Here is a 9,498-nt window from a genome sequence, read left to right on the forward strand (position 1 = left end):
GGCTATGGATGCTTCCCAAGAGACCCACATCTAGATACCCTCTTGGTGGAGATAGAGGAATGCCTAAGATTGCAGGAAATGGATCGAGTAGCCTGAGCTCGCACTTTAAGTAGACAAACCTAGCTAACCCTAGGCGATTGCCCCTCCAAGTTCTTTTTCCAATCAGTGAGAAGAGGAAACAAGACATGGAGACCATAATCAGGGTGATGGATGAGGAGGAGAAGATGGAATCGGAGTTTTGGCATGCAGTAGAGGTTTTTAGAAGGGAATTGTCAAGGATAGTAGGTGATCGTGGGGTCTTCGATGCACAATGGAGTTAGACTTTTTGCACGTTGTGGGCGATATAATATCCCCTTTGCAAAAGGCTTATTTGCACCAAAAGGTTACAAAGGAAGAGTTGAAGGAAACCCTGGCCCGGATGGCTTCACATCGGAGTCCTACATGGTATTTTGGGAGCATATCAAGTTGTTGCTATGGTTGTAGTGAGGGATCCATGTGTGCAAATGTTAATGTTGGTCTGATGAAACTGTTCCCCAAAAGGCCTAATCATATCTAAGTAGGGGACTGGAGACCAATCACCATGCTTAATACCTTGTACAAAATTCTAGCCAAGGATCTAGCCAACAAAATTCGAGATGTTTATGCTAAAGTAGTTGACCATGAACTGAAGGGATTTATAAGAGGGTGGGACATTTTGGAAAACATTTTGAATGTTGCTACGGCCCTTGATTATGTAGGTCAATCTCATTCCAAGGTGGTTCTGATGGGCTTTAATTTTGACAAGCGTATGACTGCATTGGTGGGATTATTTGCTAAAAGTTATAGCTAAGTTGGGGTTCAACCAATTGTTTTGTAGAATGGTGGGCTCCTTATTCGAGAATGCGTCCATAGTACTGTACATGAATGGTGGAGTAGTAGGGACATTTGACCTCAAAAGATCTATCCAGCAAGGGTGCCCATTGGCCCCATTGCTCTTTGCGGTGGGTACAGTTCCTCTTATAGCAAGAATTAAGTTCGAGCTAGATTCATGGTAGTTCAGAGACCTAAGACTCCCATCAGGAGAACAATTTTGCTCACAGCTATTCGTAGATGACATGGTGGCAATGTCGAAGGAATGCAGAGAATGTGTGGAGAACTCAATCAAGGTCTTGGAGAAATTATGTATAGTTTTGGGCTCAAAATGCAATTGGGAGAAATCTTTTATGATCAGGTTTAATGGAGGGGCGATACCTGAATGGCTGAGGCAATTTGTAGGTTAAGTGATCAAAAGGGGTGAGGTAATCAGGTATCTCGGAGCCCCTTTGGGGGTAGGAGCATCCTTAGGTAGCATTTTGAACGATTTCGGGATACGATGAAGCAGAAGCTTTGAGCTTCGAGTGCCACAACGGTGGGATGGAATGCATGCTATTTGGTAATCAAACATGTTCTCATAGCCTCAACCACCTACATGGTGTTTATTTGGCACTTCAAAAAGACACATTGGTTGGAGATAGACAAGTTGTTTAGAGCCTTCCTTTGGTTGGAATATGGGGAAAGAAAGAAATGGCATTATGTGGCTTGGGATGCTCCAAAAGCTCCAAAGGCCATCTTGGGGGTCTGGGAATCCTTGACCCTGATAAAGAAAAACATCGCACCGCTGACTAAATGGCTGCCAAAGTGAGAGTGCTCTCAACGAAAGCAAGAACGGAAGAGGGAGAGAGAGAAACAGAGAGCCACACAAGTTTTGGTGGGTGCAAAACCACCCTAATCTTCTTTTTCATTCATTTATATATGTGTTTGAGTATTGTACATAACCGGGGTAAAGGCATAGTGACCTTTAACCCCCACAACCTCCCACTTAAAGGACAATGTGCCTTTAAGGGAGAACAACCAGTGAGCATACTATCCAATGCCCATCAATACACGACAATACTCAAACCGCTAACTAGGTAGACTCTTCGTCAGCATATCTGCAGGATTATCATCTGTATGAACCTTGACAACCTCTATGCACTTGTCCTCAAGTACCTCCCTGATAAGAATTCCAGTCTTAAAGGAACAAGGATGATGATGATAGAGGAGGGAAGTCTAAAAAATTGAGCATGTGAGTATTAGACATGCAGAGATGACCTCAATGTGTTTGATCTTTGCATGAAAGACCGGATTCCGTGGTAGCTGAATAAGCACTCATGGAATCATTATGCAATGTCGGTACACCTGTATGAATCCCCAAATCTCCCACTAGCCGATCAAGCCATATAGCCTCCTTACAACCCTCTGTGGCTGCAACATACTTAGCCTCTGTGGTAGACAAAGCAACGCACTTCTGTGCGCGAGACATCCACGACACTGCACCACCTGCAAAGGTGAACACATAACCAGAAGCGGATCTCCTACTATCCACATGCCCTGCATAGTCTGAATCTGTGCACCCAAGTACACGCATGTCTCCTCTACCAAAGCAGATGCACATCTCCTTGGTACCCTTCATGTACCTCATGATGCACTTAACTGCCTCCCAATGCCTCTTTCCTGGATTAGCCATATACCGGCTAACAACTGCCACTGCAAATGCAATGTCTGGTCTAGTAGCTATCATAACATACATAAGACTCCCAACCGCTGATGCATAAGGAACCATGGCCATCATGGCCCTTTCATCATCTGATTTGGGACTATCCGTATGACTCAGTTTCACATATGGAGGCAATGGAGTACTCACTGCCTTCCCCGCCTCCATATTGAAACGCTGTAATACTTTTGTAACAGACTCTTTTTGTGAAAGCCAAAGGAGTTTCCTACTCCGATCACGCGTGATGCGCATACCAAGAATATGACCTGCAAGTCCCAAATCCTTCATATCAAAGGCCTCATACAACTTGGCCTTTAAGGCATCTAGCTCATAAGTATTCTTGCTAGCCAATAGCATATCATCCACATATAGTGCTAGGATTATCAGGCTATTATCCTTAGCCCTTTTAGTGTAGAGGTAGTGATCAATTTCACTCCTTCTAAAACCTTGGGACCGAATGAAAGCATCAAACTTCTGATACCATTCTCTAGGCGCTTGCTTAAGACCATAGAGACTCTTCTTTAGCTTGCAAACTAAATGCTCTTTGCCCTTTTCTTCAAAGCCTTTCGGCTGCACCATGTAAATTTCCTCATGCAAATCCCCATGCAAGAAAGCTGTCTTGACATCCATCTGCATAAGCTCCATATCCTCTGCTGCCACTAGTCTAAGCATGCATCTAAGTGTGGTCATCTTCACAACCGGAGAGAATATCTCATCAAAGTCCACACCCTTCTCTTGCTTGAACCCTTTAGCAACCAAACGGGCCTTGTACCTAGGCACATCATCACCTGTGACCTTCATCTTGTAGACCCATTTACATGGCAATGCTTTCTTTCCATGTGGCAAAGAAACCAAGTCCTAAGTCTTATTCTTCATAAGTGAACTCATCTCTAATTGTATAGCATGCTCCCACTTGCGTTGATCCTCACGCATCATAGGCTCTTCGTAGCAAGAAGGCTCCTCGCAATCAGTAAGCATCACATAGTCTACCCCTAGAATAAACTTATCAAGCGGTCTAGACACTCTAGAAGATCTTCTCAAGGGCATTTTAGCTTGCTGTCCCACCTGCATATCAGCTACATTTGGCTCATCATTTCCACCGATAGATGATCCATCATCTACCCTTGATTGTATACCTGTGGAAGTACTTGGTGGTACCATTTCTTGCACATTTGGTGCATGGACAGCTTGCTGTCTATCAACATATGCAGGTAGATTCACATCCTGGAAAGTGATTCTCCTCATTTTCACATCCCTCATGGGTGCCTTATGCATCTTCTTCTCATTGAAGACCACGTCATGGCTGCGTATGATCTTCTTTGCTTCTGGATCCTAGAGACGATAGCCCATCTCTCCACTTTCACCATAACCCAGAAAGATGCATTTCCTAGACTTAGGATCTAGCTTCTTTCGAAGCTCTTTTGGCACATGTGCATATGCCTCACACCCAAATATACGCAAGTGAGAGTAAGAGGGCTTCTTGCCACTCCATGCCTCTTTAGGAATACCACCATCCAAACTCTTACTAGGTGATCTATTGATCACATGCACTGCAGTCTTCATTGCCTCAGCCCAAAAACCACTAGAAAGACTTGCATTGGAAAGCATGCATTGCAACCTTTCTTGAATGGTACGGTTCATCTTTTCTGCAACTAGATTTTGCTCTGGAGTACGAGGGGATGTGAGCTCCCTCTTAATCCCACGTGTATCACAGAAATGCTGAAAGTCATGAGAGAGATACTCTCCACCATTATCAGTCCATAGACATTTAAGCGTTCTACCTGACTGATTCTCAACCAAGGCCAGCCATTTCTGAAATACCTGGAACACATCACTCTTCTGAGCTATAGCATAAGCCCACACTTTCCTAGTTGCATCATCAATGAATGTCACATACTATTCAGCCCCGCCTAATGACCGTGTAGGCATAGGACCACATACGTCTGAATGCACCAAATCAAGCTTTTCAAACTCTTTCTTTCCCCTTCTTTTATGGGCTGATTTAGTCTGCTTCCCATAGAGACATTGCTCACAAAATTCAAAATCAGAGAAACTCAAATGCGGTACATAACCCAAACGGCATAAGAGTTTCATTCCATTCTGGCTCATGTGCCCCAACCTGCAATGCCACAAAGAAGTGCTTGGCTGCTCGGTTATTGCAGCAACATGATCAAATACCCCTGATACATGTAAGGGATACAAAGTCCCACACTTGGCACCCCTGGCCAAAAGCATAGAGCCCTTTTGAATTTTCCAACTCTGAAAGCCAAAAGTGGTGTGAAAACCAGCATCATCTAGCTGACCCACTGAAATAAGACTCTTGGTCAACTTAGGCACATGTCTCACATGTTTCAAAATAAATGCAAACCCATTTGCAAAAGAAAACTTTATGTCACCTACTCCCACTATGTCACATGCATAGTCATTTCCAAGATGCACACAACCTGTCTTTCCACTATCATAAGTGAAGAACCATTCCCTATGGGGAGTAACATGGAATGAAGCACCAGAATCCAAAATCCAATCTTGGGAATATGCATCCTCTGAAGTGGTAAGCAACTCTGCAGATAAACTAGACATGAAGAGAACATCATTGTCACTATCATGTGTGACTGCATTGATCTCCTCGATCTTCACTTTTCCTTTGTCTTCCCTTGGACTCTCTTCCTTTTGATTTGCACCCCAATTCGCATTCTTTTTCTTATCCTTTTGCTCTCTTTTCAGCTTATAGCAATCCTTTTTCATATGGCCCTTCTTGCCACAATGGTAACACTCAATGTTCCGTGCCCTAGATTTGCTACGAGACTTCCCTCTTTCTTGGGACTTCCCCCTGAACTGTGATCTGCCCCTTTGCACATTTAAGGCTGCATCCTGCTTGTTGCCATCCATAGACTTCCGTCTAATCTCCTCGGCCAACAAGCTACCCACAACATCATCAAATTTCAGTACTCCACCAGGTGCAGAGTTACTGACAGCTATACGGAAGGTATCCCATGAGGATGGCAATGAACATAAGAGAAATATTGCCTTAGTCTCCGCATCAAAATTCATCTTCTGAGCCTGAAGATGGCTGAAAATAATATTGAATTCATTCAAGTGAGACGCAATGGAGACCCCTTTCTTCATCTGCAGCTCAAACAATCTCTTCATGAGGTAAACTTTATTAGAGGCAGTTTCCTTTTCATAAGTGGCACACAGTTTCTTCCATAAATCTTCTGTAGTCTGCTCATTTACTACTGTGAAATAAATTGACTCTGCAAGATGAAGTCTAATAGTAGACTTTGCTAATGCATCCAACTCATTCCAATCATCGTCAGACATATTTGCAGGCTTAGCTTCAATCCCTGCTAAGGGTTTAATCTGCTTCTTTTGAATAAGCACATCCCTTATCTGTTCTTTCCACAAAGAAAAGTTTGTCCCATCAAACTTTTTAATGTTGAAAAACTCCTTTTCAGACATGGAAGAGGATGCCATAATGCAAATAAAACAAAATCCCAAATGCTAGTGCATACAAGAGAGAATCACACCAAATACCAGGTGCACCTAAATGTGTATGCCACAATAGAGTGAAATATCACCGAAACTCATGTCTCAAAGCATCAAAAGATGCATCTGACTCATGTGCATATACTATGCATCCATATGAGCAAATCTGGCCCAAAAGAAAATGCCAATAAGTGCCAAATGACTCAAGCATAAACACCGTCCACTGGTATATGCATCAATAATATCTCATCCAAGAGAGCATAGCACTATCAATGCATAACCTGCAATGTGTTAAAGCTGTCCCTCAGCATAAAATAGCATCCATGTGCAAAGCGTCCATAAAAAATAGCATCCCACAAGGCAATTTGGGCCTATCAGCGCATCCAATAAGGACCGTAATGCATCCAAATGGCCTATAAATCATCCATTGCAACCCAATGCACACCACGAATGAGCGCACACTGCTCAAAATGCAACCAAAGTGATCTGCATAAGGTATGCTCAAGAAATCATAGTCCCACGGTAATGACCGTTACTCAAAATAGAACCTAAGATGCCTCAAAACATGGGCGCCATTGCATAATCGGAATCAGCATGAAAATCTACAAATATCTCTCTTCTGCTAGAACTCCAAAATCCCAACCGATGAGTGAGAAATGGGAGTCAACACTTATCCACTGCCATGTGGCATAAATCTAAGGTTTCAAAACCTTAGAATGAAAAATGCATAACAGAGAGATGAAATCGAATACACAGAGATCTATAACTCTGAAGATCCTTCACCAAATTATGCAAGAACTGACAGGTAGGGGTTTTTGGGTGTCCGAAACGCAATGGGATAGACGGTTTTGGAAACCATGGTCTCAATCACTGGGTCCAACACACGGGCTGAAAAATGTTTTTTGAAATAGAGCTGTTTGTAAACTCCACCGGAGTGCGAATGATGAGCAACATAGAAGTTTTAGGACCTCTTGAGTCCATCGGAACTGACAGATTTGCAAATGGTTGCTCCAAACTTGAGTTCCAACACCCAGGCAAAAAAACGTAGGAACTGACACAGTGAGTCAAAAATCCAATGAAATGACCCCAGATTCAAGAATAAAGGCGTTTCCAAGCTCCTGAAGTGAAATGGACACTAAAAGCAAGCAATAGTTGCCTCTACAAGTCAATACGGAGTCTCTGTCATCGAATGGAACAGGGAAAAACTCAAAAAACGACTTTTTCTTTGAAACCACTTAACAGCCTCTCAAAACCACTTCACAAAGCCAAAGTGACTTTTCCAAAGGTTCCTCCAAGGTCTCTGCACACTCGGATGCAAGTAAAGTCGCCCACAAAGCTTCTCACAGAGCTTCTCCTTCCTCCCACAGAGCTACTAAGCTTCAAACATTCACGCACGCTCAGCTAGATCACCCGGGCTCTGATACCAGTTGAAAGTGCTCTCAACGGAAGCAAGAACGGAAGAGGGAGAGAGAGAAACAAAGAGCCACACAAGTTTTGGTGGGTGTAGAACCACCCTAATCTTCTTTTTCATTCATTTATATATGTGTTTGAGTATTGTACATAACCGGGGTAAAGGCACAATGACCTTTAACCCCCACACAAAGTTGTTTGAGTCTCATGCTCCATGGATAATTTGCGTGAAGTGGTTTGCTGAGAATTGCCAGGGAAGAAAAGTAGGAACATGAAAGGAGTTGAGTTGGTACGATGCCATTTGCTCGGGGTTCCCAGCAAAGATTGTAGGCTCAGATTTAGTCTCCGGCCTAATCCAAGCATGGAAGATGAGTAGTCAAGTGATGCAATGGAAAGGCCTCATAGGAGATGGCAGCTTATTTGAAAGCATATGGTGGAGCCGGACAACCATAGTGAATGATAAACCCATGGCCATCTGTATCCTTGGCTCAAAGCATGCATAACAAGGGTTTGAGATGCTGGCTGAACATTTGGGACCAACGCTCAGCTTCACGGAAACTCAAAGGTTGGATTGTGGATGAATACCACCGTAGTGATGATGAATGGGAGGTCCTGCATCAAATGATGGAGGACGTCAATGAGGATTAGCCCTCTAACCCAATCCCTACCTTGGATTGGCGGGTGAATCAGTGGACAGTGAGTAGGGTGGGGATGAAGATGATATTTGCCAAGGTGATATATAGGAATCTCATAGAGAACATCTCACTAGTTGGTCACCTTAATGCTAAATGGAAAGTTCGGAGAACCCAAAAATGGTGGAAAGACAGGTTCGAAGAAATAAGGGAGGGGGGATGTAAAGCGGGTAAAGCTAGCTTCCTTCTGTGGAAGATCTTGCATAAGTGGCTACCTCTAAGGGGACGCATAGCAAAGTGGAAAAACTTGAACTCCCTTTGCCCAATTTGTGGTCGTGCTGTGGAGGATGTCTCACGTCTGTTTTGGTCCTGTGGAGTAGCCAAGAGAGTGTGGAGTAAGGCGGTTGGCCTCATCGAGTCGGTAGGCTTGATGGGAGCACAATCTTGAGGATTAGTTGGCACTCAATGGCATTAGTTATAGGATATAAATTGTTTGTGCCATTGATGGCTAGATAAAGCTCTGTCTTATGTGAGAAGTTATGCATGGAAAGGTGGATATTAGCAAGCAATGATGTAAGGAGATAGATCTCATTCCAAGATAAGTATGCAGTCAAGATATAGGCTTGGAATAACTTGGCAGATCATGTTCAGCTAGTGGGTTGTATACATATTAGCTCAAATGGCCTTGAGGCCTTCATTTGGAATCTAAGCAAAAGGGGGCACACTTCAAGCTAGCATGAATAGGTCGCTTTTATGCCATAGTTGGTGATTGGTGGATGAGGTTTCCTATGAAAGGGAAGATCTTTTTAGCACATCTCTTTTACATATGTGGGTTAAATGGGAGATCGCATTGCCCCTTATGGGTGGTAGATCTAGGGATATTCCTTTAACTTTGGCTGTATTCGTTTGAAGAATGCTAAGTTTTACCATACTAGATGGGGATAGGGATATTTGTGAAGTTGCCAAATTTGCATCAACTTATAATAAAAGGTGAGAAAATGGCTAGCTAATTTGTTAAGTATGATCCAATAGTCCATCGTGTGAGACCATCGTCTTCTTGAATGGTGATAATTTCAAGACTAAAATTGCACGGACTTAAGAGTACCTCAAATTGAACTAACATTAGCTTAGTTCCCTTGATATCATCCTCATTGCATTTCCCAACTTGAGGAAGTGCCTAATGAGACCAAAGTCCGAGATCCATTCGAGTGCTTAGCTAAAGCACAAGTGGTAGGCATGGAGCTCTCTCTCCTCAACTATCTAGAGCTCTCGTTCTCGCTCATAGCTAGTTGACTAGAATGCCAGGACATGCCAATGCTAGAGAAGTTCACACTGGCCACCCGCCCAAAAAGGCATCGCCTCACTATGTCAGTCTTGAGCTGGGCATTTTGGGGCTACTAGTCTTGAAGACCTTCCCAA

Source organism: Dipteris shenzhenensis, chromosome 26, assembly GCF_047967505.1.
Source record: "Dipteris shenzhenensis isolate YYH24624 ecotype China chromosome 26, Dip_SZ_1.0, whole genome shotgun sequence".
In the NCBI taxonomy this organism is placed as follows: Eukaryota; Viridiplantae; Streptophyta; class Polypodiopsida; order Gleicheniales; family Dipteridaceae; genus Dipteris; species Dipteris shenzhenensis.